Below are 16,741 nucleotides of genomic sequence, written 5' to 3' on the forward strand. Positions count from 1 at the left end.
GTCGTCTAAAGAACCCAATGCGTGTCTGATCTCTAAAGAATCCAATGCTAGTCTAAAACATTATCCTTGCCCCGCTCTCTCTTGTAGGTGCCAAATGGCGTGGGCTAATTAGTAATTTTCCACTCACGTGTATTTCAAACAATAACAATTTATCCTTGAAAAATGCAAATGACCAACATGTTTACTAAACTATAGCTGCGATAACGTATCTAAAAAAAAACCCATCATACTTTCTTAATTTGTAAAGATAACTATATTGTTTCAGCTTCTCTATTCCTAGCCTTTAGCCCCCATGTCCTGTTATTGTCATTATATATCATCAACAATTTAATTTCGGTTTCAAGTAAACTTATACCATAGCTAATATTTTGACAATGGAGAATAATTAATCAAGACCATTGTAGTATTGTACATATGTGTTCTTTAGCACAAATCCCCGCCCTTGATATTACTACACGTCTGCATTAGTCCAGTCGATCCAGAACAGTGGAATGCTAACCCCATTTCACGTTGCAATTATTCATGAAAATAAACAAGCAATGAAAATCAAAATTACAATCTTATCGTAATTTACCCTTCTATTGCCCGCTGGCTTCCAACAGTAATACATCTATCAATACAACAGACCAGCACCGATTTTATGTTTTATCACTCGATTCACGCACTTGCCGCTCACGTTTTTGTTTATACAATTATATATTCCAGTATGCTAGTGACGTAAATATCTACGTCATTAACTGTTCGGGGTTCTGATTTGTCCTTTGCCACCAAATCACGTCATTTCACTACGCCTTATAATGACGTGAGATAATAACACCCCATCGAAATAGACTAATTGCTCCCGTTTGTGCGCCGATAGTTTTTGGCACTAATCCCAATTAGTTTAAAATGTGTTCGCCTATTCCATACGAACCATATACTGTTATTACGAGAATCGTTGCCAAATTTCACGCCAGGAATATTGACTGCAGGCTCAAAACTGGGTACCGAATGGACATATTCCAAAGCCTGAATATGTGGTTTTAAATTCAGCAGTAAATCATATGTGAGATAACACTTAGCTTCGTTAAACGATGGATTATCTAAGAGCCAAATCTGCCTATTGTAGGTCTTTATTTTGGCTTCAAATGTTACATACACTATAATCATTACCCAGAACATCGGATGGACGAGATTTAAAAGGATTGAAACACGATTGCCATTTTAATAATTTAATTTAAAAATGAATAACGGAGACTACATCTTGTCAAAACTTTAAACACTGATAACTCCTCCCAGAATAAAGTAATTTTAATGAAATTTCAATATAGACCTTTAATCTTGTATAATGCATCTGTAAGCCGAAAGGTCTAACGCCACGTGTATAAATCCATTTACATCTGATTTCTTCTTTCAGTTTTCCTTTTATTCGTTACATAAAATTAATTTTCTTATCCTTTCTGATTCTTTGTAACTCGTTACAAATTACTCATTTCGTACTGGAACTTGTGGCGAGTGCTTTACACTTAAAAAGAGCTGCTGAATCAAGTGGTGCCGTATAGTTGGGATCCAGTTCTATTAATAGTTTGGTAGGTTGACAACCACCGCATCCTACGACTGACCCACAATAACCTTCAATACGATGTCCATCTTGTGATCGTGTTATATTACCGACTCGTCCACCAAAACCCCACGTTTCCCAGGTAACAGAGGATTTTATACGTAGTCCTGTACCATTAGTGTTTATAACAAATCTTCCAATTAGTCCACAATCACTGATTGTATCATTGACATCATTATCAACGCAATCTCCAGCGCTTCCAAAATTTTGTTTTGTAAAAGTAGAATTAGAATAACGAAAATTATCAACATCTATCGTTTTTTGAGAAAGTGGAACACGTGCTTTTTGGAAATCCGTGTAGCCCATACCTGTTAATGCTTGGTTTACAGGTACTTGTACACAGGTTATCGGATCCTTTACAAATGTTGGAGTAGCAAACGTATTAATGTTGTGTAAAGTTACAAATTCTCCATTATTTCCAGAACAACAGTACGTTTTAACCCATCCACCCAAAGTTCCACTGAAAACCCAGTATTCACCCTTGGCAGTAGCATCACCACCACACACGTTTCTCTTTTCACACCCAGTAAACGGTCGACAAACAAAGGGCGACCAAGTACCAGTCATAGAGCATGTGGCATTAAGGGATGGATAGTAGCCATCCTCGCATGCATATAGAACAGTTTCATTAAAGAACCACAAAGATTTGGCCTCAAATGACGTAATGTTAACATTTTGTATATCTGGATTACCATGACAACCAACAACAACACATGCATGGTTTGAACCTTCAACTTGACAGACTGTGTTATTAGGACAAACATGATTTTCACAAGATCCAAAAAGCTGACCATGACGATTGGGAACGTCCATTATGATATTGTTAACCATTGGTTCAGTAATGGTATTATTCAACGCGAATGATTCACATTGGTGAGTTTCGACATCATAATTAAAAGATTGACATAAGGAATAAAATCCACATTGACGATAACAATCTAGAAGTCCTCCAGCTTGATAAAACACCATTGGTTCTCCTAATAACTTTTCACCAATCCTCATATTCTGATAAAATTCTGGTTTTAAACACATATTTCCCTCCACTTGCACACATGTGCCAACCATAACCCAAAACATAAAAGTTAATATAACTTTGCTATTTATATCCATCGTGCAAATTATACCCAGCTGTTGTCATTGGGTTAATTCATATAAGGTTTATTAAAGCAAAGAGGGGCTCGTCCAGTAATGAACTGTATGTCTATGGGAACATATCATTGATTGATTGCCAAAAATCGTTGAAGGAACACTTTCAATCAGGGATATATCGTCAATCTATAATACAAAAATACAACTGGAAATTAGTAGCTCCTTAAACCAAATAAATTGAAATGAAATGGAGATTAATCACCTACTTAACAAAATCATCAAGGCGAATGAAAACGAGATTTTCTAAAGTCGTATCGGATGTAGATGTTTTCCTGTTTAAGTATGACCATGGACCGTGTATAGATGGATAGGCGACGCCCACGAAGCCTTAAGAATTCTGAGCCTGCCGCGGCAAAAAATAGACCTGATAATCGTGACTAAAAGAAAATTACCTCCCATGGCGCAATTGTCAGTATTAAGTTTAAAAGTAAAGAAACAGAAATTAATTCATTTTTTTTTATTAATCTTGCTACTTTTATTTTTTTTTGTAACCCACACATAGATTACTAACTGATGATTTGGGTGTAAATGTATCAACACATCGTCTTTGTTTACTTCGGACACGCCTATGTGAATCCGAAAAAAAAACATGTCTGGTTTTCGTTTACAACACACCTACTGAATCACTCTTTTAATTTTTACGTCTGCACAATTAATCATCATTCCGGGCGGTATTATACCTGAATTTAATTTTCATAATTTTAGAACCTTTCATGCATACGGGAATTTGGAGTATTAAGCAAAATGCTTACAAAAACTACGAGAATGTTGAAATCGATCATTTCAGAATATTTGGAAATTTCAAAGTTGTAAACTGGAGAAATTCGTCACTACCGGATAGTAATACTTATCGAGTTAAAAACAATTACCGTGTAACTATAAGAAAACCGTAAATTCTAAGGAGTTCGAGAAATTAATCTGTATAAAATCCCACAATGTCATAAATCACATCGCTTGATTTGCCGTTGACATTGAGATCTCATCATGTCTCGCGCGAGCGGCAGATACTCCAACCAATGGGACTTATTGCCTGTCCATCTATATACGGTCCATGGTATGACAATTTGAATCGGGCTTCTAATCTGAGTCTATAATTTGATTTGTCATGATCATCACATATATATTTTGCGGATTATATGATTTCAGGCATTACATTCTTCTGGAAATTAATATCAGACTTGCTGTAATTCGAGTCTGTAATTTGATTTGCTTTGACCACCATATATGTGTCTGTACAACATTTCCCCCCATAGCGCACTTCAATGCGTATGCCCGGTTGCACCAACCACCGACTTGGAATGGTTAAGGCATCAAACAAAATTTCGAAGAGCGCCTACCCCTAGAATAAGAACAATAGGATGAGTAGTACTTGGGGACCAGATCCCGGTGTCCAAAATATCTATTGTGATGGACGTTTTTCAAACCCAGATTAGTTAGTTAATATTATTAGCATTTAGCACGTATTTAATCTATAGGTACCTTCCTGGGTTTTCTTTTTTATTTCCATGACACACCTATGTCCTTACCGAAGAAGCCAGGCGTGATACATCAATACAAAGTTCAATTATTTCACCTTTCCAAAGATAAAAGCCAGAAACCTCTTCCCGATTTTAGACCATAACATCGCTTTCTATAGATGTAGTCCTGGATTCGATACATATATCTCATAATTCCTACAAAAAGCATGGGTATCTGGGACACTCCAGGGTTACCTCATGGTCACGGATCTCTAAAAAAAACCATGTAGATATGAGACTACGGTGACAGAGGTGAATATCTAATAAGCAACTTCCAGAAAATGACCCGTGACACGTATCTAGTCGAGACTTTCACGCTGTATATAAAGCTTCGCGGATGGATTTACTCTGGAATACTTCTTTTATATCTATGTTTAAATATCAAATACAGGCCACTACAACATCTATGATAGTACAATATCTTCAGTCCGAGTTTAACAAGCCTAGAACTAAGACCTAACGGCTGAAACACTACATATTGTCTCTATTTCTTCTAAGAACAGTGCATGATGTCGGTATCCCGGCCTCTAAGCCGAAGTGGCTAGGGACGCCGGATGATGTCTGTTTCCCTGCCTCTCAGCCGTTGAGGCTGTGGGAACGTCCTTCTGAGAATACTAAATGATGTCTGAAGGGAAATTTAACCTCGCTCTTCCTTACATAGAGAGTATAGATACGTCAGCTATTAGGGCGGATCAATTACCATTTCTGGGGAAGTGTTTCGTATGGGCACCGTTTTACGTCAACGATATTGTATTTAATTGAACTAATCTGTGCACGAGATGACTGGACGACAGTACTCTACTTTCAGCAATTGATGCTGGCAGGAATTGTCTGTGAATTAGTTGAACCTTACAAAATACCTACTTAGCCCATTTCACGTTGTCTTCCATTTCTTTAGCCACTTCAAGAGCACCTTTCATAGAACTAAAATTACCCCTATAGTAAATACATATCGACCAGTCGTTCACAGTAAGAGTCAAAGGAGAGAATCAATTAACAAGAGACTTTAAATCACAGTCAAAATAAATTCATATAATCTCTTCAATATTTTTACTAACCTGGTGTTAAGACATAACATACCTTGCTGGTCTAATTATTTCCATCATTATGGTGTGTATGTATGTGTGCGTATGTATAAGTTTGAAAAAAAAACCAAACCTATTAAAATTTTCCAAAGCTTTTGATTTCATTAGGCAGCTAAACATTTAATAAATGTCAGGCCAATTAGATACCTTAATAGCGATAAAACGTCATTCATATTATTGATTAAAGGTCTGGCAAATAAGAAATTCAACAATAATTTGACGAATAACAAATAGTCAGTGAAACTGAAATAAAATACTTTTCTACACGAATCGGGCTAATGAAGTATTTTATCACGACTTAACAAATTTAACTGACAAAAAGAAGCCAGGCGTTTAAGTAATTTTTTTAAGATATAAACATTATTTGTATCTGTGTTCAATTAAAATAGATTCTTGATGAAAAGTTTTGAATGGTGGTCTTCATTAGTCGATTTGGTGCAGAGAATTAGATCATTAAACCTTATTTCATTCATTCATTTTTTTTCAATGGACAAGTCTATAAGATAATTCCTTACCACAGCAGACATCATTAAGTATTTTGTAATAAGTGCTACACGAAGGAAGAGTTATATTTAAACAATTAGACCTTTATGTCTGTTTCATATTATCTCTATTAATTTTTTTCATATTCAAGGGGGGGGGGGGGGTCGATGGCCGAATGGATCTTAAGGCCTGTCATTGAGTTAACTGGCGTGGTTTCGAATCCCCGGTTGTACGTGACAAGGAGTAGGGTCGCCTGTCCAACCTCGTGGGTTTTCTCCGGGTCCTCCGGTTTTCCCCCACTGCTAAATAACCCTACGCGCAAGCGAATCATTGAAATAAAATTAAACCATATGTTAGTCCCGAAATGACCTAGTTTGTGTAGAGTGGACGTTAAACCCCGTTTCCCTCTCTCTCTCGTTTTCATATTTAAAGTTATCTGTCTGCGCCACTTCTGCAACCAGTAGGGAGAATTAATTATCTTCCCTTCCAACCACCACATTTGGCAAGGAGGATAAGTGTAACTTCGAAACGTGAAGGTCGATAGTTTTTGTTGTCTTATGATCAAAATGCTTTACACCATTTTAAAAAAGAAATATTTCAAAACATATGGCTTCTATCACATTCACAAGGTTTTCGGAAAAGGGAGCATAATTCTGAAATGGACACAATGCTCCACACCAAATGTAAAAATACTTCGTTAAAAACTGAAGCGTCTTTCGCGTTTACAAGCAAATTGTTGACGGACGGGCAGTCGAAATAATACATCAACACCTAAATGTGGGCGTATACAAATGATATTAAAAACTATTTTGTCTGTAAATCAAACATAAGCAAAACCGTTTACACAGTTTTAATTCCTATTTCAATTCTTTGGCAAGTTATAATTAACATTTGGAATTCGTCAAGTGTAGAACTACCCGTCAATCTAATGTGGAAATCGGAGTTGAAAGCTTACTACATCCGACATGTGGCACAGACCCTTGCTACACATCTATGTTTTGGTCTTGATGGACATTAACATGGCTACCCAATCAGATATATTATCAGGAACAACAAGATTTTCTTAAATACTTTTTATATCAAAGTAGAGTACACAGTTTACAAGCATAAGTTTATATGCAACTTATAAAATAACATATCTCAACCGATGGAAACCTCACATCATGGTTCCTGTAAGAATTCAAACGGCGTCTGATTTGCTAAGCGTAATTTTGCTCTTTTATATTCCCGGATTTCTCCTATCAATTAGGAGATTTGTTAATTACCACAATTACGTCAAGAATTAGTCAAATATGGATATGTAAACAAATTGACCTTTGAGTCGAAATGAAATGAGGTGTAACGTCCTACTGTTCTGCTCCAAACTGGGCTAATGAAGACGGGCATATGCTTTACAGTGTGCTATGAGGGACATTTTGACCGGACAGCGGCACTTTCGTCCCATCCGAACGACTAGACAGTTGTCCTTGCCAGGCCCTCCGTCCTGCATCACTGACAAGGGGGGGGGGGCACGCCGGAAAATCTGGATGAACTTTCTCGGCCAATGCAGGGATCGGACACCCGACCTCCAGACTAGCGAGCCAGCGTCTTACCAACCGTGACCCCCAACTCTAGATGAGTCACAAAAACAATATCTGTTTGTGAGAGATATGACAACATATCTGGTAAATTTCCACTAAAGTTCAATTACTGTATTATCAGGTTTGAAAACAGATGATATGTTCATGACAACCAACAAGGTAAATTATGGAAGGATAACGTTGCCAATATTATTTCATTGTTCACGGTGCAAACTGCAAATGTCAGTAGTTCACAATACGTATTTTAGTTTTACAATTTACAATTTCCATTGCTCAACAATACCAATGTCACGGTGTTAAAATACAGAATACACTTTTCAATAATACAAAATACAGTATAATAGTTATTTTGCACATTACACTTCTGCATTTTGCATAATAGACAAATGCATAATAGAACCTTGCATAGTAGAACATATATCTTATATGGGATGTAAGACGTACGTCATTTGCATACGGAAAAAAATCCGGACTATGACGGAAATTAATGATTTACGCGATAAAGCCAGAAGGCCGAGGTCATTAGAAGGGGATAGTACTCGATTTTGTTAGTCTTCAACGTCCAGGCTCTATAATGTAATCAGTTGGACGATTAGAGGATTCTGAAAGATAATAGTCTAATTTAACGAGACTATTCTTATTTGTTCTCATCGGTAAAAAACAGATATTTCAAGAGAATCAATTTCTTGTTAAAAATTAAATTGAATATCTTATTTAATTGACAGGTCTCTAAAACCCTTTTTTTGGGTAAGGTTAAAGAATCTTATATAGTAACCGAGCGGAATCTCTCACGCGTATTCCAGCACTCGGATTCGAAATGAAGTTAGCACACAGATTCCTAGCGCCAATAAAAAAAACCTAGATGTAATTATCAGGAAAATAATTGTTACCTTTATATTAGATAATAACATTTTAAGACATATTAATGCAAAGTTTATAATAATGTGTAATAGACCCCCCCCCACCCAAAGAAGTTTGCTGAAATAAAGATCTTGGAGCCACCAAAGCTAGTTTAGAAACTATTGTGTGCGGAGTGAGCCTACCCTAACTCGATTCCCCACATATTTAGTACGTTTACGGTAATATAATTCCAAAAGCCAACTTAGAAGGCTTCTGGATTTTTGTATTCTCGTAATTTATTCATCCCTTGACTCTGTGAAATACAAAACATGTTGCCACCAAAGCTGGTTCGGGGGCTTTTTGATGAAACGTGGGCGTATCCCTTTAGGTGGGTAGAGGTAACAATATGTGTCGGGGGACCTAGAACAAACTGCAACAGAAATCATTTTTTTGGGAACCGTTCAGGTATGGCCTCTAGTACTCCCATAACAAAAGCGGCCGTTATCGGTCTTGACAGTTGGAATTCGATATAAGAGTAGGCCGTAGTGCCGCTGTCCGGGCAAAATTTCCCTCATAGCACACTGTATGGCGTATGCCCGTCGGAGCAAAACAGTAGGACGTTAAACCCCATTTCATTTCATTTCATTTCATTTTCTGCTTCAAACAAGATGGCTGACCGTGGAGTTATTCGACGGCATTTCCGACACCTTTCATACGAAAGGGACAATTACAAGACAGAGTTAAACCTTTAGAAATATATTCTCGAGAAGAATGCTATAGAAAATTTCGCTTCTACCCTGAAACCATTTAATGTATTTGCCAATTAGTAAACAATACAAACACACAGGCTACTTTAAGATCAGACGCTCTCACAATTATTCAGTCTGTTTGTATGTGTCTGCGTTTTTTTGTGGTTTTTTTTTTAGCTAGTGGCACAATTTATATTTGTATAGTGGACATTTCAAATGCATCTAAATCAACCATTTGCCGGGAAGTTAATGTCATTGTTCCAGCATTAGGTCAGTTAGCAGGCAGATTTATCAGATTCCCGTCTAGTAGAGGACTGGTTTCTGTAACAATACGGGTTTCAGGATAAAGCAGGTAGGTACCAGCAGGCAGACTTAAAGGGATAATCCCATTTAAATTATGTTGACCATTTTGCTGGTGGTGGGGCGCAACACAAAGAAAAAGAACAGAAAAAAAACTTTATTCTGAATGTTTCACCTATAATTATCAACATTGAGGCTGAAGGCACGGACACCAAACTGATTAAAACCTTGTACGTAACCTCCCAAGATTGCAGATAATATTTTAACCGTATTAGTAAAAGCACCTTTATTTAATATAAAGTTATACTTATTAGGTTATCTATATAGCTATAGGGGGGTGGATGGCTGAATGGTTAGCGTGCGCGCACTGTATCATAAAGTCTGTCATTGAGTCGACTGGCGTGGTTTCGAATCCCCGGTTGTACGTGGCAAGGAGTATGGTCGCCTGTCCAACCTCGTGGGTTTTCTCCGGGTCCTCCGGTTTCCTCCCACTGCTAAAGACCCCTACGCGCAAGCGAATTATGTAAATAAAATTAAACCTTATGTTAGTCCCGAAATGACCTAGTTTGTGTCGAGTGGACGTTAAACTCCATTTTTATCTCTATATATAGCTATAGATGGCACTCTGGTTAAGCTGGAAGCACCGCAACAGAATGAGGAAGATTGTGTTTGCCGCAAGGGATTACATGCTATTAATGTACAGGTAATTCCTTCTACACGTTCAAAATTTGAATAGTTTTTTGTGTACGTATTTATCTTCTAAGGCTACGTTTTCTTAGAACGCAGAAACGGAAAATTCATGGGGGGGGGGGGTATTTACTAAAATATAACGCAGAACGCCGTATAAATTCCCATAACAAATGGAATACACAGTATTATATAAAAGGGAACTGCATTCCATGGGTTCCGCGTGTGCAATAAATAAAGCTTTTGAGAGAGAAATGACTGAATAATAATTTGTTATTCTTATTATTTTTAGAAATCGCTTGCTTGATAGGGGGCGGGCACATTATTGTTGATGAAAAACTTGTATGCTACGTAAGAAACGTACAAACTGATAATTCTCTGCATTTTAAACGGTTCATTCCCATATCGCCGACTCACCGAGTTTTAGAGGAACAATTTTGGTCGACGTTATGGGAATGAGTGGACAAGAACAATAGACCCAAGCTGAAGGATAAACCTCATTAAGCAGATAATTTTGGGAGCATTTATTTATTTTTTTAATTTATAATACATAAAACAATTTTAAATTTTTGCACGCAGTCCAACATAGTCCAAAAATTCTAATAAATTCAGTCTTCCTTGTTCATATCTATAACATCGTTATGCACTCTAAGGAGTGCGGTTTCAGTGCTATGCCCCTCTCGATAAGCAGACTGGAATTTACCGAGCAGTGAGTTTCGAGTGAGATAATCTATTATTTGAGATAAAATGATCTTTTCAAGCAATTTTGCCAGAGGACAGCACATCATTTATAATAATCGTCAAAGCTGGTGCTATTTCATCCAGACACTCTTTTAGTAGTTTTGTAGGAATTGGGTCCAGAGCACATGACTTGCACTTCATTCGACGCACCACTAATATTACATCATCAACATTCAATGGCTCAATTTTAATAATTGTTTCGGCAAAAAAGTAAATAAAGGTCTATGGTAAAAATCAATTTCAGTGAACTATATTAATAATGACTGGTCCCTGCCTCATTAACGCTTTTAATCCGTGTTAATCCAATCAAAGGGTGCCGCGGTCGACTTTCCAAAACTCGGTGAGTCGGCGATATGGGAAGACCCCTTTTAAATATTATTTTTGTGTTACTTTCTACTGAACTGTTCAACTTTTTGTTTGTAGATTTGTTGTGATAATACAAGGCTCATCACCAATTTTGTTGCCAAATGGCCTGGCTCAGTCCATGACTCGAGGATTTTTATAGAGTAGACTGTGTGGGGAATTTGAAACAGGTGAATTTTTTAAATTTATGTGTACGTTTGGGTTATTGAACGGCTTTTAACTTTTGAAGACATTCACTGTCTTTTACTTGATTATTTTGCAGGTACTCATAAGGGGTTTCTACTGGGTGATAGTGGCTATGACATCAGGAGGTATCTCTTTACAGAGATCCCCAGACTGATGAAGAACGGACCTACAATACTGCACATCGAACTACCAGGACCCTAGTCGAACAAACTATCGGTATTTTAAAACGCAAGTTTGCTGCAATTAACTCTTTAAGTCGGCCAAGACATGTAACATAATAATAGCTGCTTGTGCAGTTTTATACAAAATTGGTAAATTCGATAGGATTATGGAAGATAATGAGGAGGGTGGCGATAATAGATTGTCCTAATTTAGTACCTAAAACCAGTACTTCTTTAACCGGAGAAGACCGTGTGGATCAACGACATGTTAGTTTTGTAGGCAGTGACGAAAAAGAGCTTTTAGACTTGATTGGATCGAGCGAATAGGCGAGCGTTCGGTCAAAAGTTTGTCGAATAATTCGCCTCTTTTGTTGTCCGCGGATATGACGTCGAACAGGTCGGGTAAACGCGGAAGGATCGCTAGTTTTGGAACCGCCAAGGGATCGAACGGTTTCACTAACACCGAGTTATACGGTGAACTAACTTCCAAATATCACCACTCCGGAGGGTGATCAATAGCTGTTCCATGATACCGAAACGTCGGCAAACAATACCCTTGCGAGAACCGATACGCCCGATTCTTAAATCGAGGAAACGTGCGATTTTTCACCGACGTCCATCGGTAGGGTACACTCGGACTCAATGTATAAACTGAACTTAAAATTTCAAGGTCAACAAGTTTCACCTATGTTAGATACGGGGAGTCAAGTAACTATACTTACGGATCGCCGTTATGGGGAATTGAGAGATAAACCACCGAAAATTAGGGTTGTGAAATTACATACGGCCGATCGCCTGTTAAACTTTCCTGGATTCATTGTCGGGCAGGCTAATCTGGAATTGGGTTCTTTTCGAGTATAATTAGATCATTTATATGTGGCTCCTTTCGAAGATGACACGTTATTAGGTCTTGATTTCATGCGCGTAAATAAAGTGCATATTGACATGCTAAATGATAGAATGCAAATTGGCAATGATATTTCTTACCTGCTCTATGGTAAATTTGATAAGCAATCCTAGAATGTCTGTAGCGCGTGTCCGGTGCAATATAAGAGAGGTTAAGATCTGACCCCAGAACGAGAAAGGGGTGACGTCGTTCTGTGCATTACGTCATCATTTTTAGTGATGTTTCTCCACGTCTGCTGTCAATCTCGGACTGGAAAACGACTTGAGGACGCCGAAGTCGTAAGTACTTTCCGAGTTTATATTACTAGTATAATAAACATAAATTTTGTTACTGTTACGTGTTTACCGAACACACGTACAAAGTTTGAAAGAGATGAGGCGTTGTTAAACGAAAATATCGTATGTTTTTGTTGGCATAGCAAAAATGACCAAAATGTTTCAAAATGGCCGTTTGTGGTTCTTCTTCACACACCATTTTAAACAACTTAGCCTATTTATCATGCCCTTTTTATACATTTTTGGTGCACATTGTCCAGAATTATGTCCCGATGTGCCATGAAATGAATGCTAAAACAACATTTTTTCATCCATTCACCAATTCCTGTCGTGCATCTGAGTCTGAACATCCATTCCATCCATGTCCAGCATACTCTCTTCTTATCTTAGCCTACATAGGCCTAATTACATAATATTAATAGTTTAATACATAGGCCTACGTGAATACGTGTATTGTATGATATTGATAATTGATGTAGACCTAGTTTGACCATGGGCTTAAAGTGGCTAAAGCCGGGGGTGAGTCGTGATCCTCCCCCTTGCTGCCCCCCCCCTTCCGCAGCCTACGCCCTTGATTCGTGGGACGTCCGGCGGAATCATGCTCGTGAGTCAGACACTGAGTACCAACCATTACTTTTTAGCTAGAAATAGAAATTAAAATAAACATAACATTAAATCTTATATATGAGTGTTCATGTGTTTTCCTTTATTTTATAACATTTCAGATGGCAACCAATACCGCCCCGAGCCGAAAACTGTTCATGTTTAACATGAAAAAAGACATTGTACTTATCAAAGAAATTGTAGCTGTCAATCCCTTTAAACGTGCCGAGCTTTGGAGGGAGGTTTTGCTAACTTCACTCGTTCAATAAAGGAGATGGGCCTTAAAATTAATAGTAACTGTGGAGACGCCACTGAGAGGACACTGACGGACCGACTGGCCATGCTGATCAGCAAGTTCCGAAAGGACGAGCTTACTTCTTTAACAGCATTAGTAAGAAATTGTTAGCTTTATATTTTACAACAGTCACTAAAACAAAAAGACTCATTCGAAAAATTTTCAAACTTTTCTCGATTATGTCGTACCTACGTTTGTATGTTATGTGACAGTAGTCACATTTCATATCCGTAGATTATGTTACATAATTTTATTATTTATGACAGTAGCAGATGACATGCGTGTGACAGGGTAAGCTTACTCTGTTGTTGTTTATATTTTGTGTTTCGTTTTGATTTTGCCTTTATGACCCTTCGGATTTCTTGTTGGTATTTCGATTTTACATTTCAACTGTTGTTCTTTGTAATTATAGGTCTGGCACTGATGAAGAGGTAACTGATAGAATGGAGCTTATAAGGGAGGTTGTAGCATTCAAGGAGGAGGCTGTAACCAGTATGAGCAAACAGAAAGATGACAAACAGGAAAAAGAAGAGGAGGAGCAGGCCAAAATAATCCGAAAGAGAGCAATGGAAGGTTTGGTCGCAGAAGGTGAGCTAAAATTTACAGGCATGAGGCAGCAGGTGCCATGTTTAAATTACGGCAGGGAAGACTTGCTTGGATATAAATTATCTATTGATCTTTAAGAAAAAGACATGTGATGCCTTGCACCTGGCCTGGGCAAGTCATAATAAACAAATAAGTACGAAACGCGAGTAGCTTCTGGTGGACTAACGAATTCCCCCCATTTTTATTCAGTTAAACTCTTTACAACAGTAAGAAGTACAATATATATCTGCTGTTGCTTATATTTTATGTTTCGTTTTGATTGTGCCTTTGTGTCCCTTCGGATTATGATTTTTGAACACCTTTTGTTGGTACTTCAATTTTACATAATCAAACTAATTCAAAATCCGCTATGAAAACTTGCCAACAATTTTATACAAAAATATGCTACTTTACATATCAGGAGAGAAGCCAGTAGAAAAAATAAAAAAGAAGGTCAACAGTTTAGATGCCATGAACACCATGATTTCGTATTTGCAGGGGAAAAACGATATAGATATGTTTAGTTTTCCTGTTTTTCTCTTCTATCTTTTTAAATGTTGATATATCCATAAATGTATTTAGTTCACATTATGTTTTATGTCTCTTTGGTATATTTATTTCTATTTTGATTATGTTTCGTCCGCCTTTATTTGCAGGTTTGTAATCTCTTTGTATTTATATTTTCAGTTTTGAATTTGTTGTCTGTGCATCAATAAACTGTTTAAACCACTGCTGCAAATTAGCTTCTCTGTAACCTGAAAACCCCTGAGATAAAGCTCCGGCTACACCAGTGTAACCTGGCTGTTACGTTTCAAGGGGGATTGGATGGCCGAATAGTCAACTGGCGGGGTTTCGATTCCTCGGTTGTACGTGACAAGGAGTAGGGTCGCCTGTCCAACCTCGTGGGCATTCCCCGGGCCCTCCGATTTCCCCCCACTGCTAAAGACCCCTATGTGCAAGCGAATTATTGAAATAAAATTGAACCATGTGTTAGTCCCGAAATGACCTAGTTTGTGTCGAGTGGACGTTAAACCCCATTTCTCTCTCTCACGTTTCAAACACCCGACCGGGCAACTCTCTCGCTGGTTGGAGGAATTGGGGGTCAATATTACTTGACGGTCATACACCGTAAAGCTAGTTTACATATTAATGCAGATGTTTTATGCCGCATGAAACTGCCGGATAAGCCATGAATGAATAAAAACAATGGAATGTACGGATTTTTTCTATTTTTTTCGTTTTCTCTTTTCTAGTGATATTCAATTACTTTTTTGAATTGTCAGATATCCTCCCACATACCAACTTCAATCAGTTAATTATATCGAATTTATGTGAACGCCATTGTATACACCGGCCCCTGTCCTGCACCACTGACAAGCAGGAACTGCGTCGGAAAATCCAGATGAATTTTCTCAGGCAACACTGGTATCGAACACGGAACCTCCAGGTTAGCAAGCCAACTTCTTTTTTTCTTTCTTAGCAATATTTATTCACAGAAAGACATTAATACATGTACTTATCACGATGCGAATAGAACCATTAAACATGCATTATGTCAGATTTAGATAAAGAGCTAACAGTATATTAGTTTTTCAAAAATAGATAATGAAAAGGGAATACGTTGAAAATTTCAGTAAAATGACTTCATTTTGAGTTGTCTTCAATTGCAGAGCAGTGTAGTCACGATTGACTATTTTTAAATTAAATCATTAACAGCGAATGTATTTAAATCTGTTGAAAGTCTAGAGCCTCCGAAATCATCAGAGATTTAAAATGAAATGAAATGGAGTTTTATGGCACGTCAGCTCCAACCGGGATATATGGTGCAAAACACATGGTGATTTTGACGGGACAAATTAAACCAATATCATATAAATACATTTATATACATAAATAAAAACAAGTATCACAGACAACAATAAATACAAATAAATATAAGTATGTATATAAATAGTTAAAAACAAAAATACGGATATATATGTATATATATACAAGTAAAATTTGGAATAATAATAAAAGTTTGTCTCTTTTAAAAAGTTTAACAATTTTCCATACAGCTCCGGTTGAGAAAAGTTGATTAAGGTCTTCGTGAGTTAATAAATGTCTAATAAAAAATTTATATAACAATTAAGGTCTAAAGAAAGAACTGCAATAGGCAGATTAAGCCCGCCCATTTAAATAATTATTAATCATACATTTATTTACAATATAAAATCTTGTTATTTGTCTTTTGCGCGTTAGCTGAAGAAATATTTCAAAGTTGTGTAAATAATGTTTAAAACCTTTTTTTTGCTTCAATACTATATCAATATAACTAAAATAATATAAAATATTATGATTTACAATTAAGAATGCACGTGCATCAAAACTAGTTTAAAATATGTAAAATATATCTCGTCTCTTAAAAGATATTTGACTTTGAAGACCGAATTTTACAGGGGTCAGGAATGTCATCCATATTCGAAGGTCGAAGGATCTTGCAATACAAAGATTTTTCTATTGATATTTCCTGTGGAGATATACTACAGATTTTATTCCCATAAATGCATTTCCTCTACCGGTGACAACAAAGGTAAGGTTTCTTATAGAAGTAAACATCTACGACTCTTTATTATTAACTGGAGCCAACTTCGTA

This window comes from Patella vulgata, chromosome 7, assembly GCF_932274485.2.
Source record: "Patella vulgata chromosome 7, xgPatVulg1.2, whole genome shotgun sequence".
Lineage (NCBI taxonomy): Eukaryota > Metazoa > Mollusca > Gastropoda > Patellidae > Patella > Patella vulgata.